Source organism: Phyllostomus discolor, chromosome 3 (genome assembly GCF_004126475.2).
Source record: "Phyllostomus discolor isolate MPI-MPIP mPhyDis1 chromosome 3, mPhyDis1.pri.v3, whole genome shotgun sequence".
NCBI classification, from domain to species: domain Eukaryota; kingdom Metazoa; phylum Chordata; class Mammalia; order Chiroptera; family Phyllostomidae; genus Phyllostomus; species Phyllostomus discolor.
Genome location: NC_040905.2, coordinates 112,087,555 through 112,103,945, shown reverse-complemented (window position 1 = coordinate 112,103,945; position 16,391 = coordinate 112,087,555). Strand labels below are relative to the sequence as shown.

Below are 16,391 nucleotides of genomic sequence, written 5' to 3'. Positions count from 1 at the left end.
GACCTCTCTGTTTCCTATACTATTCTTAACCTTCCCATCTGTTTTATGCCTACCAATTATGCTTCTTATTCCCTGTACCTTTCCCCCACTATTCTTGCCCTCTCCCTTCCCACTGAAAACCCTCCATGTGATGTCCATTTCTCTGATTCTGTTCCTGTTCTAGTTGTTTGCTTAGTTTTTGTTTTTGTTGTTTTTTTATAGGTTCAGTTGTTGATAGTTGTGAGTTTGTTGTCATTTTACTGTTCATATTTTTGATCATCTTCTTTTCCTTAGATAAGCCCCTTTAACATTTCATATAATAAGGGCTTGCTGGTGATGAACTCCTTTAACTTGACCTTATCTGGGAAGCACTTTAACTGCCCTTCCATTCTAAACAATAGCTTTGCTGGATAGAGTCATCTTGGATGTAGGTCCTTGCTTTTCATGACTTCAAATACTTCTTTCCAGCCCCTTCTTGCCTGCAAGGTTTCTTTTGAGAAATCAACTGATAGTCTTATGGGCACTCCTTTGTTGGTAACTGTCTCCTTTTCTCTTGCTGTTTTTAAGATTCTCTCCTTATTTTTAATCTTGGGTAACTTAATGATGATGTGCCTTGGTGTGTTCTTCTTTGGGTCCAATTTCTTTGGGACTCTCTGGGCTTCCTGGACTTCCTAGGAGTCTATTTCCTTCACCAGAATGGGGACGTTTTCCTTCATTATTTGTTCAAATAAGTTTTCAATTTCTTGCTCTTGTTTTTCTCCTTCTGGCACCCCTATGATTCAAATATTGGCATATTTAAAGTTATCCCAGAGGTTCCTCAGCCTCTCCTCATTTTTTTTGAATTCTTGTTTCTTCATTCTGTTCTAGTTCGGTGTTTATTTCTTCCTTTTGCTCCAAATTGTCGATTTGAGTCCTGGTTTCCTTCCTTTCACTGTTGGTCCCCTGAATATTTTGTGACCAAGCAAAATGGTTGACCATTTCAGTGAGCATCCTGATTACCAGTGTTTTAAACTCTGCATCAGATAGGCTAACTATCTCCTCATTGCTTAGCTCTTTTTCTGGAGTTTTGATCTATTCTTTCATTTGGACCATGTTTCTTTGTCTCAGCACATCTATTAAGTTGTAAGGGGGTGGGGCCTTAGATATTCACCAGGGCAAGGCAACCTTCTTTGCTGAGTTATGGTGCTGTCTGTGGGGGAGGGGTCAGAGAGGGAACAATGTGACTCACTTGCTCGGCTCTAGAGCCACTTTCCAATGAACAACTGGGAGTTTCTCCCACCGTGGCAACTCCCACAGTAGTTTACAGCTAGCTTTGAGTCTTATTTTCCCATTCAGCCAGCCCTGCCTTGCTCACACATTCCACCACCTTGTTGCCAGTCCTCCCAGCCACCCCCAGTCTGGTTGAATGTTTCTTTCATTCCTTGGTGGTCGGAGTTCCATGCAGTTTGATTTGCTGGCACTTCCTGTTGTTTATTGTTTTTAGATTGCTTGTTATCCTCCTTTTGGTTGTACCAGGGAGCGAAGGGTTTCTACCTACACCTCCATCTTGGCCGGAACCACTTCCGAAGATTATTGTCTCCATTTTACAGTTGAGGTAATTGAGGCTCAGAGAGTTGATGTTATTTACCCAGAGTTCCTAGCTTGAAAGCCAAAACAACAAGTTCTTCCATCTCTGCCGCCTTGGATTTAGTCTTTGGGCCTAAATGGGAACTCACACAAAGACTGGCTAAGCTTTCCAAGCTGGCCTCAGTAGCTGGTGATTTGAGAGTTTCTTTATACAAAGAATAATTTAAAAAGTAGAGATTAGGAATAAGAGGAAAATACAAGAATGCTTAATATCCTTGTAACACTTTATACTTTTCCAAGAACTCACATATTTCTTACCTTATTTGGTCAACAGAAAAATCCTGTAGAGTTAATAAGGCAAATATATTGTCACCAGAGATTGGATCAGAGCTGGTCCCCAATTCTTCTGATTCCAGGGCTCTTTCCTTAAGCTGGCAAGGGCAACCTTGCTACTTATATCCTATACTTGTACCTTTGATCCTCAAGGTCAAGACCAAGAGACAATTTAATACCCTTCTTTTTTGTGTCCACACAAGTCCAACATACGATGACCTTTTGTCCAACTGTGGCGTTCCCTGCCAGAAATTGGCCCCAGGAAGCAGGCATCTCCCCCTTCCGGTTTTAGGATTACATTCACAGAACTGGATTTATATAACTGATATACCAGGGAGAGCAGAACCTGTTATACCATTTTTCATCTATTTAACAGACATTTTATGAGCAGAGTGAGTACCCCTCTAGGCTAGCCCCTGGGAGTTAGAGAAATAAATCAGACATATTCCTTCTTAACAAGAAGCTCACAATGGAGTGGAACTGATGGAAACACAAATACATGACAAGATCCATGACATTCACAAATAGATAACAGGATGGAATAAATGTCACAACAGAGGTATAAGCAAAGGGCTGCGCAGTTCATGAAATAAGAGCATTGGGGCTGGACCTTAAAAAATGAGTGGAGAAAGGGAAGGGTTTACAGGAACAAATTTAAAGGACACATGGACAAAAACTAAGGTGAGGGTGGTAATGGGAGGGAAGTAGTGAGGGTTAGGTGGGTGGGCTGGAATGGGAGTAAAAGGGAAAAAACTGTACTTGAACAATGATTAAAATTTTTAAAAAAGTTTTTAAATGAGTGGAGAATATTGACAAATGGGGAGATGAAGACTGAGGCAACAGCATAAGCATCTGGAAAATAGACACACAGCCCCATATGTGTGCAGCATAAAGTTGGCTTGGCTCCAACTTCATATGGAGGCTGGTTGGGGTCTGGATGAGATTGTCAGCTAGATCTACTCTGGATCTTACTCCCAACATGAGGGAACCCAAGACACCTAGACTCACACCAAATCTTAACTGCTCTCTTAACTATTCATCTTTTCTGTTCTCTAGTTGGTTCTCACAAGTGGTTTGCTTTCCCAGCTAAACTACAATGCCAGCTCCTGATTACTTGAGAACATAGCCAGGGGGGATCTATATTCTAGCCCTGTCGGCATGAGGCTGGGCACACTATAGGTGCCAACAACCCACTTGTTGACTCACTGAAGTCTATAGGCTCAAGAATCATAAGATGACAGTTTTACAAACAAGCATAGTAAGAAAGGGCAGTACTTGTAACCCTAGCCTGGGACAACAGTGAATGGATAAGGAGGAGACAATATCATATTTTGCCATGTATAATGTGCACTTTTTGCCCAAATTTTTGAGCAAAAAATAAGGGTGTGCATTATACATGGGTAGTACTAATTCTATATTTATATAAATGCTTTTACTTATTTAATTTATGCTTATACATTAAAGTGTAAATCTAGAAAGCAATAACAATATCCATATACAAAATAATACCCTGGAATATGATCATCAGTTTTGTTTCTAAATACAAATAAATAATTTAATTAAAAATTAAAATAAAAGCTCTTTTTTCCCTGAAAGTTTGGGCCAAAAACATGGGTGTACATTATACACAGGAGCACGTTAGACACAGTAAAATAAAATACTTCTGGTTCCAGGATTACATTTTATAGAAGTGATCTAAATTATTTTTAAATATTTTATTTATTTACTTTTTAGAGAGGGAAAGAGAGGTAGAAAGAGACAGAGAGAAACGTCAATATGTGGTTGCCTCTTGCACACCCCCCACTGGGCACCGGGGACCTGGCCTGCAACTCAGGCATGTTCCCTAGACTGGAAATCAAACTGGCGACCCTTTGGATTGCAGGCCATCACTCAACCCACTGAGCATCACCAGCCAGGATAGAAGTGATCTAAATTTAAATTGAGGCTGAGACTTGTTGGGTCACTCCGTGGGACTGCCCTGTATTGCATCTTTGGCTCTCGTACACTGAGATTCCAGTTTCCCTTTAATTCATTTTTCTAGTTCCCTCTTGTCAACATCTTCCAATAAACATGGTGTCTCATCCTTTCTCTTGGAAAGAGTGACAGGAAAGATGGCATAGTTGCCATTGTCAATTTGGAGACCTAAGGTCTGATGCCAGAGGACAGAGCAAAGCCAGGGCCAGAGCAGGGAATGGAAATGATCCCTGAGGCAGAATACAGCTTCCTATCAGTTGTCCTCCAAGAAAGTGAGGTCTCACCTGAAGTGGTGGGTAGACACAACTGACAAACAGGGAAAATTAATAGGGACAAAGCCCAAACAGGACACATCCCCTCCAGATGGAGGGAGCATGAGCAAGTGATAAAGGTAATAAACTAAGAGTAGGGTGGTAAGAGACAAGTACAAAAAGAACCAAAGGCCAGGTTGGTTCAAGGGCAGATAACTTTAGTTTGAGGGATTATTTAGCCTAACCTTCTCTATCCCTATAGTTGAAGTCCTCAAACAGTCTTGCCTGTGATAGTCTAACCCTTTTCTACGCAATGTCTCTTCATCTTTAACCCTTCCCATTCATCCTCCACATTGCTACCAGAGTGATCTTTCTACAAAAGATTGGTTCAAAGTCTCCCCTCTACCTTCAGGATAAGGTTCAAAGTGGCATGACCACTCATGCTAAACCCAGATAAACCTTCAAATCTAATCCCCTCTCTTCACCCTCACTCCTCTCTACATTCCATTATCTTTATTCCACTGACAATATACAGCAAAATATTCCTTAAAGGTGCAATAGACTTCCTCTCATCTGCCAGGATAATTTCAAAGTCCAGCTCAAATGTCACCTCTTCAGATAAAGCTCCCCTTGCTCACTCATTTCCCCTAGGAAAGATAAGTTAATTTCTCTTCTATGCTCCATAAATACCTCTATATAGCATTTATTACCATGACCTGCATTGATTTACAGAGACAGAGAGACCATCCAGGGTAAGAATAGGTTTTGACTTCTCATAGCCCTTCTTGGTCTTAGTAGGAAGGCGTAGGATGACTTAAAGAATTAACTCCTTTCCTTTATAGACACACAGGGAGCTCCTGGCAGAGCCCACTTAAAGTCTAGGTTGTTTGATGCCCAAATCAGGGTATTTCTTTCTGAGTTGCTTCTTCTATCTGTTTTCCATGACCATGCAATTGGATGGCTCCTCACTAACCTAGACTTTGAAATATTGTGGCAGCGACAGACTTCTGCAGAAGCAGGGACCCAAGCTGCTATCTCTAAGGACAGCCTTCTGTGCCTCTCCTAGGGAAGTGTTTTGATTCTGAAGGGCTTTGAAGCAAGCTGTAGGCAGCGACAAAGCAGGTGAGTCATCATCCCAGCCCACACCCATTCTCTGGTCCTCTGTTTCTCTGCAGAAGGGCCCAGCATCTGCCTGTTTGGGGAGATAAAGGAGATATATGTTCTTAGCCTACTGAGGTCCCAGGGAGGAAGGGCTGCCATTGTAGCCAAAGTCACCTCTACCACTGGTGGTGAAAGCAGGAGTGATGGCCTTTGTTTATGGGAGCAAACATTAAGGGAGCACAGGAGATGGACTCAAAAAAATCTGTAGCCCATAATAAAGGTCAAGGGACACAGCCCACCACTTTTTGCTCCCCATATGGACAGACAGATGTGTAGGGTCTACCACTTAAGCACACTGTGCTCCACTGCTTGCACTCATTGGTATCTCTTCATTTCTTCAAATTCAAAGCACCTCAAGAAAACTACAAGATGCCCTCCACCACCCATCCCCCAGACTTAACCAGGACATTTATCTCACAGCTGAATCTTGTTTTAAGCAAACTCAACCTGTGGAGGGATAAATCTTCACTTTACAAACTCTTTTCACCACGAAGAACTCCCTTGATGCATTCATTCACTGGTGGCTTACAGTGTATAATGTCCTCTGTTAGGAACTGAAGAAATACAAATACTATTGCAGTATGCCCTGACTTGTGTGGCTCAGTGGGCTGAGCACCAGCCTGAGAATGGAAAGTTTGCCAGGTCAATTCCCAGTCAGGGCACATGGCTGGGTTGTGGGTCCATGTGAAAGGCAACCTATTGATGTATCTCTAGTACACTGATGTTTCTCTCCCTCTCTCTCTCTTACTTCCCCTCTCTCCTTGGATGAGGATGAGGATGAGAGAGAGAGAGAGAGAGAGAGAGAGGGAGAGAGAGAGAGAGAATGGGTTGGATGTACCCATTCAGAAATAGGTAAAATGGCCTTCCTGATGGGGGAGACATCATCAACAAAAGACTGAAGGAGGATACTCTGATATGGACAGAATCAAATGTTAGACAAATCCACATGGAAATCCATGAGGGTACACTGAAACAGTATATTTGACAAGCCCAAGCCCCAGGGACACAGGCAATTGCATAAGAAAAAGCCTCTGTATAGCAAAAGGACAAAAGAAATGCAAGGACTAGAGCAGCAGAATTTATTCTAGGTGAGAAGTTTAGCGGGATGGGCCTTGGAGTTAGATCAGAGTTCTGTAATGGAGACAAGTTACCTAAACAGAAGTCTTTGTTTTTTCATCTGCAAGTGTTACTGGACAGGCAGGTGACCTGGCCCGGACTGGGTCTGCCTAGGGCCACATGGTAGTGTGTGGCTTCATTTTTTTTTTAATAAAGTAAATATCAGGGTGTTTTTTTAAAGATTTTATTTATTTATTTTTAGAGAGGGAAGGGAGGGAGAGAGAGAGAGAAACATCAATGTGCGGTTGCTGGGGGTCATGGCCTGCAACCCAGGAATGTACCCTAACTGGGAATCGAACCTGCAACACTTTGGTTCACAGCCCGTGATCAATCCACTGAGCTACGCCAGCCAGGGCCATGTGTGGGTTCTTGACTTTGAGTAGGAAAGATTTCACAACACAACTTCAGGTAACTATTAGAGTATGTTTATTAAAACTGGGAATAGTGAAACAAGGAAGGGCTCAGCATAGAAGAAACAGGAGAGCCTAGGCTGTGTGGCTGTAGCTCACTGGGAAGTCAGAGAAAAAGAAGGTCTTGAGGACAGGTTTAGGGGATTTGCCTGGGAAGAACTGCTGCTGCCCATTGCTGTCCTGGTTGTAAGCTTCATGGGGACTCTTTAGAACCCTGGAGATGCGTGCCTGTGGGGAAAGAGGAAAGAGAAAAAGAAGGGCAAGGGAATGGCACCTGCTCCCCAGAGGGAGAGAGTACTCTGGGTCCTTTGTCTTAAGGCTTTTATCTCTCTCTTGCCCATGGGAATTTCAGTGCAGGTCTCAGGGGAAGGTTTCAGCAGAATACTCATCAGTTTTCCAGGTGTGCCCTTTCAGAGTCATGGTCTCCTGTGATTAGTCATAGCAGCTGGTTCTGGCATCGCCCACCTGGCTTTGCTGCTTTTCTGGGCCTGAAGCTGAAACAACACTGAGGCCTAGATGTCATCTCTAGGGAGGTGACCTACTGTACCTGGCTATAAATTGCTTGGCCAGTTTGTTCAGCTGCCTGTCTTAGATTCCCTATTCCACTTGTCCTGGCTTACTGGCCTGTCTCACAGGTTCCTACCTACTAGATCATTATGAAACGAAATAACGGACATGAAGCATCTAGCACACTGCTGAGCACACAGCATGTGATCGTTAGGTTCCTTTTCCATGCTTGAGGGCCTTGAGCAATAAACAACAAATGAAAGATTTTTGTGGGACCCTGTAGGAAGAGGTCAAAAGGGGATTCTGAAGTGAGGAGATAGTGAAGGAAGAAAAAGTATGGAGGAAAGAGTCCGATGCCTTTAAGTTGAGGCTTCTGCTGCACAGCAGGCCGTTTTAGAAGTGCTGGTCAAACTTTCCACCATACTAGTCATTGGTTCATCCCTGAAGAACGCTGTGTTCCAAGAGCTGCACCAGCGACACAAATAGCAGAACTGAGCTTGTGGGTGGAGCTGTGTGGAGTTGAACAGGGAAGAGAGGCAACACCCTGGGCCCCTGCCCAGATTGTGGGGGCATAGAAATCAGGGGGTGGCTTCAGAGAGAAAAATTTTAATTCTAAAAGCTATCCTCCACTGGAAAAACCAAGAAGTCCAAAGTTTTTAAAAATCACATCTATGTACCCACTTTTTTAGCCTGAATGGCCTGGCCTATTACAAACAAGCAGGAGAGATACCAACAGGCATGGGACTCACCTCTGCAGAGAGCCTCCAGACTCCACAGCTGAGCCTCTCAGTTCACGGAGAAAAGGCACCACTAAGGATGTTCAGGGAGATTTACCTTCGAATCCTATTTGGGTTTGTCCCTCATTCGTTCATTCATTCATTCTATAAACATCCACAAAGGAACTACTATCCACAAAATAAGATCCCAGGGAGGCAAGTGGCAGCTTAGGTGTTCATATCTCCATTCTCAAGTTTGACTAGTCCCTTTCTTTATCTGCCAGATGGAGGAAACTAGTTAATAGGAAGATGAAATGAGATAATGGACATACCTGACACATATTAAATACTCAAGAAATGCAAACCATTGTTATACTAGTAGAAGTAATGTTACATGGTATGCTGGGTATCTTTCATTTGCCCTCCAAGTACATTCTTCATTTTCCACCCCACGTTGTTCTGTAGCATTGACCCATATGGACTAATTAAGACTCCCCTTGCCCTTTGACTTTTCATTGGGTTTGGTCCCTGGGGTGCCTTGACAGATCAGAAAGGAGAAAGTGAAGAGGTTTTTATGACCTCACCTGTGTTCCTGAGCCTTTTTGTTACAGAGTCTCACCTGTGCTGTTCTGGAACACCTATGGGGTTTGACTGCCCACCACCAAGAAGCATGACTCCCAATGCCAGAGTTTGGTGAAAAAGAAAAGGTGTTGTTTATTTAAAGGTTATACATGTTAGAATAATGGTGGATTTCTGCTGTTAAGTCCTACTCCGTTTAAAGCACCCAAAACCACATAGCCCTACCTCTCTTTGCCAAACCAGGGCAGTTTCAAAATATGCCAGTCAGAGGTACCATCTTTCATAAAAGCAGAAGTCTGCAGATCAGCATTCCCGGTCACAGTTCAGCTCCAAGTACCTCTCATGAATCCAGATGGCTAGGCAGGTCCCCACACAGCTCCATCAGCTCTGCCGCTGTCCTCTCCAGGCCAGCTTCCCAGCATGCCTCCTGTTTCTTACTCCAAACCACATGGCATCTCCTTATACACCAGACCTCGTGGCAGACCCAAGCCCCTCTCTTTCAGCCCACCCTTATTTTAAATGCTCAGCCCAGAACTTCCTATGTGACCTCATAACTGGTCCCTCCTATGATGTGCCACTTTTGCCAATTCCCCCACATATTTTACCTTCTTTCAGCTGCCATCTTTAGTTAGAGCAAGAGTTCCCTGAGACACAGGGGCATCCACCCCCTCTTCCTATGTCATGAGTCACTATATACTCTTAGAGTTGCTCTTAGAGTCATGTTTACCCTGGGTGGCAGTCTGCTTCTCTTCAGCCAAGACATAGCTATTAACTTGCCATTGTCATGCAAAATATCTTACACTCCACGTATCATGAACTTCTCCCTTCCCCCAACCAAGGGCTGTGGGGAATATGCTCTATTTTCAGGGTACCCCTGGTCTGCACTTCATTATACTGCACTAAAGTCCCAGTTCTAGAAGATGGCCCTCCACACTGCCTCTCTGTCTCCAGGCACAGAAATGATAAGATCTCCCGGTGACTAGCACCAGAATATTTCACTATCCATTCTGTTTCCCTGCACCTTATCTCACATTACCCATCTGAAATGAGCCATCTGCTTTTTGCTGGGCCGTAATATACATGGTATAGGAGAATAACAACAAGCCTGCGATTCAGGAGACCTGAATTCGAGTCCCATCTCTGTCACTAGCTGCCTCTGTGACCCTGGTCCAATCTCTTTCCTTTTCTAGGTGTCAGCTTCCTCTTGTGTAAAAAGAATGAGTTGAACCACATGGCTCTTTTGTGCTACATATCCTGCCACTATAAGGTATCCTGTTAAGTTAGACTCAGGAAAAGGACGCTTGTAAGGGAATAAAGCTTCCCTGTGCAGAGCAGAGGCTAGCCAGCTAAGCGGCTTTCCCCAAGCCCCACTCCAGCTCATTCTTCCCCAGGAATCACCTAACTTCTTTCCAAGGCCTTTCCTTTTCCTCAGGCTACCAGGGTACCTGATGCCCAATGAGCTCTAATCCAAAGCAAAAGCAAAGAGAACCCAGGAAATTAAATTCCCACTACTTTCACTAACCAACTGGTCATCCTGGTTTAATCACAGAGGCCCCCTCCTGGGTTCTAGTATAGGAGGTGGGGGTGCAGGGGGTCCAAGCAGGGAAACAGGGGCACAAGTACTTGACACCAGTGCTTTCTCCACAGCTTTGCAACAGGAAATGATGTCATCTCACAGGTGGTGAGTAGAACAGAGGGGGCCACTGCAACCAGCATCCTGTCAGAAGGCACCAAACGCCCTGTACATGTCCCTGTTACTAGGCAGATATGTTTCAAGTGGAGGCTAGGAACCACTTGATGAGATATTACAGAGCCTCTCAAGTTCTTTTTAGCTTCTGAAATCGGTGACTCAGGGAACTCCAGAAGCCGCGAGGAGGATATTCTAATGACAATATCGCCTTTCCTGTCCCCTTCATCTGGAGTCTCAGCTCCCCTGAGTGCTTTCCCACGTACTGGCACCCAGCAGTAGGGGAAAGTGGGCAAGGTAGGGCTGGGTTTTCGACCTAAAGAGCAAGAGAGGAGGGCAGTTTGGATTCCAGTTTCTGAGTTTCTGAAGAGGTAAGGGAGGCAGGACAACCTCTTAAAATTCTCAGTTCCTGTTTTACCTGAGGGCTGGCCGCTGGTGAAAACCACAACATAGTAACCGCCAGCCCTGATTTGTCTTTGGCATTCGTCACGTTCTCCCAAATACCTCCGGAGATCTGTGGCTTCTCACCGCAACAACAGTGAGCAAGTTCAAGGTCTTTCACGGTCCCAAATCGAAACTTCCGACACCCCCGCTCCCGCGGACTGGAGTGGCGCGTCCACAACGCTGCGGGGCCTTCACGGCAGCCTCCCTCCAGACAGGACACGGTGAAGGCGCAAGGGGCGAAGCTCTTGAGCTCCGCGGGAAGGGAACCATCCCGTCCCAGAAGCGCCCCCCACCCCGCCCGTCTCGCCCCCGTGGTAAGTCACTTAGCTCCGCTAAGCCCGCCACAGCAGAAGCACCACCACAAGCTTGGGCATACGTGAGTCTCCACGCGTGACTCAAGAGGAGCGCGGCCCTGGAGGGGCTTGGGCCCGGCCGAGTGGAGGCACATGTGAGTGGTGGGCTCCCGCAGGACGGACCGTGCGGGGACTCGTCGTGGCCATTGCGATTGGTGGGCCTGCGAGATCGATGACTCCCTCTGAGAACTAGCTTTCTGTGCAGGAGAAGGTGGGTTTGAGGGACGAGTCCAAATTCAGCCCAGCTCCGGACTCCCCCACTCTCACGACTCTGGCAGAGAACTGCCATGCGGAAGCCTCGATTTCCCCTTGAAGGTGTAAGGGTTCATCGGGGAAGGCTGAGGTCCTCCAGCCACAGTGAGGAGGAGAGCCAGGGAGACCTCTACCGCGCAGGGTACCGCCCCGCCCGCGCAGGGAGCCTGAGTTCCTCCGAGGATTGTAGACCTGGGGCTGAGAGGCCAGGAGCAGCCCCACATCCTCACCTGGCTCTGGGCACGCAGACCGGCATGTCCTCACGTGCGCTGTCCCTGGTCATCCTGGATAGAGTGACCAAAATGTCATAGGGGTCCAGAGGAGAGACACAGATTTGGGTCAGCCCAGGGCTGGTGGGGGTCCAGGGCCCAACAGTGCAGCCAGACTAATAAGGTGGGTTTCTTCCCACCACCTCCTTAAGAGGCTCCAGCAGCTGGTTCCCAACTCCTTGGAGTGGACAGGACAGAAATCCAGTGCCCCTTACCCAGCAGGTTGCAGATCATGGATCTGAGGGGCCCTGCCCAAGGGGCACTCAACATTGCCAAAATATGGTCCTTGGTGCCAAGCCCCCACTGCTCCAGTCAGCATCCAGGTTGCCAGATCTTTCCCTGCTTTTGCATGGTCCTCTCCTTTCAGAAATTTGCAGCGGCCTGGACCTCAGACTCCTTGGGCTTCCATTTAAGGGCTGGTTTCCCCCCAACTTACCTCATCTTACCTTGACCACTCAACTGCCACACACAGAGGTCTTCCTTTCTCTGAGTCTGGGCCCTTGATCTTCTTCCCCCAGGATCCATCCCCCTGGTCTCTGACCTCCCAAATCTGCCCATCCTTGAAGTGTAGCTAGAATTCTACCCCCTTCCCAAGCTTGGTAACCCCCCTGGATGTCAGTATTCTCAGAAGAGTCCTGATGTTATGTTAAGTGGGTTCTCCTCAAAAATAATCGAAGTAAATGTTTAAATAAATTTAACAGTCTATATGCATTGGTCAGTCTTCTCAGATAATTACACTCACGAATGAGAAAGAAAATCCTCTGCCTGACCATGGATTCTGACTTATGATTTGGACAGTGTGGTCCCTTTATCCCTGAGGACTTCCCTGATCACCCCAGTTCCATGCCTTACATCCCTCACTGCACTGTTTGCTCCCCGCGGGCAGAGACTGTGCCTGAATAAACACGTAAAAATTCTGAACCTTCTGAAGTTGTGGTAGGGGAAAAAATCCAGAAGTTTGAAGAAAATGGAAGTATGTCAAAAACATATTTTTGCATTCTTCACAAATACAAAATCATTCTTTTTAGTGTGTCAGAAAAATGCACTGGTCCAGGCTCCAGATTAACACAAATCAATATGACTGAATTTAGAAATAGTGAGATGGGTAGAAAACTGGCCTTTTAGTTTGATTTGTCATGTACCAGCTGAATGAACTTGAACAATTTCTCTGGTGATGTAGTTTCCTCCCCTTCAATTTAGATTTATTTATTTATATATATATATATATATATAGAGAGAGAGAGAGAGAGAGAGAGAGAGAGAGAGAGAGAGATGATTATGGTGAAGATCAAATGTGGAATGGAGTTGTGATTTTTTTTTAAGTTTAATAATTTTTTTTGTTCAGGAAATAATCCTCAGTAACATTTCAAATTTTTTATTTATTTTATTTATTTTTAGAGAGAGGGGAAGGGAGAGAGAAAAAAAGGGGAAAGAAACATCAATGTGCGGTTGCCTCTCACATGCCCCTAACTGGGAACCTGGTCCGAAACCCAGGCATGTGCCCTAGACTGGGAGTCAAACCAGGGACCCTTTGGTTCGCAGGCTGGCACTCAATACACTGAGCCACACCAGCCAGGGTGCACATTTCTAAAGAAAATTACTTTTAGCCCTGGCTGGCGTAGCTCAGTGGATTGAGCACGGGCTGTGAACCAAAGTGTCGCAGGTTCGATTCCCAGTCAGAGTACATGTCTGGGTTGCAGGCCATGACCCCCAGCAACCGCACATTGATGTTTCTCTCTCTCTCTCTATCTCCCTCCCTTCCCTCTATAAAAATAAATTAATTAAAAAAAGAAAATTACTTTTAAATGATTGGTACTTGACAGGTTTCAAGGTGCTGAGCAACTATTTTAAAAATCAGGCAGTTCTAAATTTTTGCCAGTTTGTGTAGAGGAGGGAAAAGGCTTTGGGATCAGGAAGACCAGTGTCACCTAATGTGACCCTGGGCGAGTAACCTAGTATGACCTGTATGGACTGCTGGACAGCAGTTAGAATTTTGACCCTCCCACTTACACTTACCATCATCTCAACCACTCTAACCATCAGTCTCCTCAGTAGTAAAATATGAACATGGTAATAACATTTACTGAATGCTTCGTGTGGGCTGTGAACTATTTCAAGCATGTTGCATATATTAAGTCATTTAATCCTGACAACAGCCCCATGAGAAGGTAATTGACATCTCCATTTTATGGATGAGGAAACTGAATCACAGAAACGTTAAGCCGTTTGTCTAAGGCTGCCCAGCTAGTAAGTGGTAGAGCCTGGGACAATGTGAGTCTGTGTTCTTGTCAGGGCTGGATGCCTCCCTCCCTAGGGGGCTCTTGAGAGGATTAAATGACATAATGCACACAAAGCACTCAATGTGTGCCCTGGGGCATAACTGTTAGAACTTTCCCGTTACCTTAAGGTATATATGAGGTAATGTCTATAGATCTACAGCCCAGTTCCTGGCACAAAGGAGTATTCTAGAAGTTGGTTCCTTTCCCCACAGACATTCTGCGAAAACAAGGAGCATGTTTCACAGTGCAGGCAGACAAAGAAAATGCTAATTTATACATGTTCTTTTATCATTTGGATGAGGGGTGGGCACAGGGAATTCCTCAGAATCTGTTGAACACACCTTTGCTGCAGGCAAACTCATGTCTCTGCTTTCATTTATGTTTTTCCTTATATTTTCTTAATATCTATCCTCAAAATAGATCTAACCTACCTTCCCCTTCCAGGGGAAAGCTCCATATGTCTCCCAGTCACGGGGAAATGCCAGTTGCAGTCATGGGTAGGAGAAGTAAACTGGGGCAGGCGTGCGTGGGCGACAGTGGTCTCAGGTCAGCTTGCTCTGTTGCTCAGTGGGCTGTGGACCCCAGTTATGAGGAGAACAGGGGTGAGGGAGGAAACGAACCGCACTGCCCTACTCATCAGGCCCTAAGAGCAGCCCCTTCTAACAGGAAAGCCCAGGGCAGTGGCCATGTCACTGAATCTGGCATCTTCTCTGGCATGGTGGTCCAGTCTCCTACCAGCTCCCAGAACCCAGTTCTTTTCCTTTTCAGAAACATGCTCTCAAGTGTGTGGGGGAAGGGGAGGTAGGGTGGGAATTGGGAGTAATATCCTCAGGAGAAATCCAGAGGTAAAACTTCAAAATAAAGGAGCTCTGCTCTGAAGGGCACAGGCTTGGGAAGACAAGGACAAGTTCAGGTTTCTTTAAAGACAAAAATGGGCAGGAGGCCCACGTTATGCTATGGAGGCACCACTTCCTACAGAAGCCAAGGGGAGGGGCCATCCTTACATTCAGGGCAGGCCCTCCCTCCACCACAACTGGGCAGATGCACGGCTGAGGGTATGGACCAAATGGTGTGATAGCCCGAGCTGCTTCTTCGAGAGATTTGGGATAGATTTCAGTAACTCCTAATAATGGGCAATTGCAACAGAGACCAGGAAGAATGACAAATTCAAGAAAGTGTTTCTTCAAGCTTATCACTCATTATACAACAGCTGGCCTTAGTTTCATAGCCAACTGAGGGGACAGGTCATCTTTGACACTGAGAAACTTGAAAGGAAGGCAGGCCTCGGGACTGGGAAGAAACGGCTACAGGGAGGGGGCTTCAGGAACATGGGCCTTCTGACCATCCTGAAGAAGGTGATGCAAAAAGAGTGAGAGCTACAGCTGCTCATACTCAGCTGGACAATACCAGTGAAACAACTGTCCTCAAGAAGTTCAATGGGAAAAACATCAACACCATCTCCCTGACACTCAGCTTCAACATCAAGACCTTGAAGCCCCAGGGATTCAAGTTTTCAAGCTGAACCTCTGGGATGTTGTCAGCCAGAAGTCCCAGTACCCCTACTGGAAGAACTACTTTGAGAGCACTACAGGCGTCACCTGGGTGGTGGATGGCACCCACCTCCAGCGCATGCGGGACTGCCAGTGGGAGCTCCAATGCTGGTGGAAGAGTGCCTAGCTGGAGCCACTCTCCTCACCTTTGTTAACAAGCAGGACCTGTCTGGAGCACTGTCTTCTAAGGCCATGCATGAGACCCTGGAGCCAGACTCCATCCGCAGCCACAACTGGTGCATCCAGGGCTACAGCTCCGTCACTGAGGATAACCTGCTGCCTGGCCTCGACTGGCTGTCTCCTGGATGACATTTCCAGCTACACCTTCACAGCCAAGTGAGCCTCTCCAGATGGCTCCACCTCACAGGCCAGCCCCCCAGCCAGGCCCTCACCAACCACCACTCATCAGGGGATGGGAATCAGCCAACCCAACTAACACTCTGTCCCCCTCCATAATCTGCTGCTGCCACCCACTGCACTCCGTGGCCAACCCAGCTTCCAAGGCTTCCATGGCTTCCTTGGCTTCCATGGTGGGTGGTGGGAGGGGGCAGGGGCTGCTGTCCTTGCTGTCACCCTGGCTCCTGACCTGGCCCACTTGAGGCTGCCACACCAAAAGGAGGGGGCTAGAGATGGGAGGGGGCTGCCCCTGCTGCTATCAGAGGCTCGGTTGTGAGAATAAACTGTTCCTTGTCCTGTAGAAAAAGGCGGCAGGGAGGGGCAAAGGAAGCCAATTATAAATTTTCAATCTATCCCCTAATTAAAAATTAGTATATGGAGGTGGGGGCAGACAGGAGGGATGAACAGGTGGAGCACAGGGGATTTTCAGGACAGTGAAACTACTCTGTGTGACACTATGATGGTGGATACACATCATTATACATTTGTCCAAACCCACAGAATGTACAACATCTGAGTGAACCCTAATGAAAACTATGGACTTTGAGTGACAATGATGGGGCAATGTA

The 16,391-nt window shown here is 46.2% G+C and overlaps 1 pseudogene; it reads left to right on the top strand.

Moving 5' to 3' along the window:
* The first annotated feature begins 15,204 nt into the window (after positions 1-15,204).
* Positions 15,205-15,930, top strand: LOC114503670 (annotated as a pseudogene).
* The last annotated feature ends 461 nt before the right edge of the window (positions 15,931-16,391 follow it).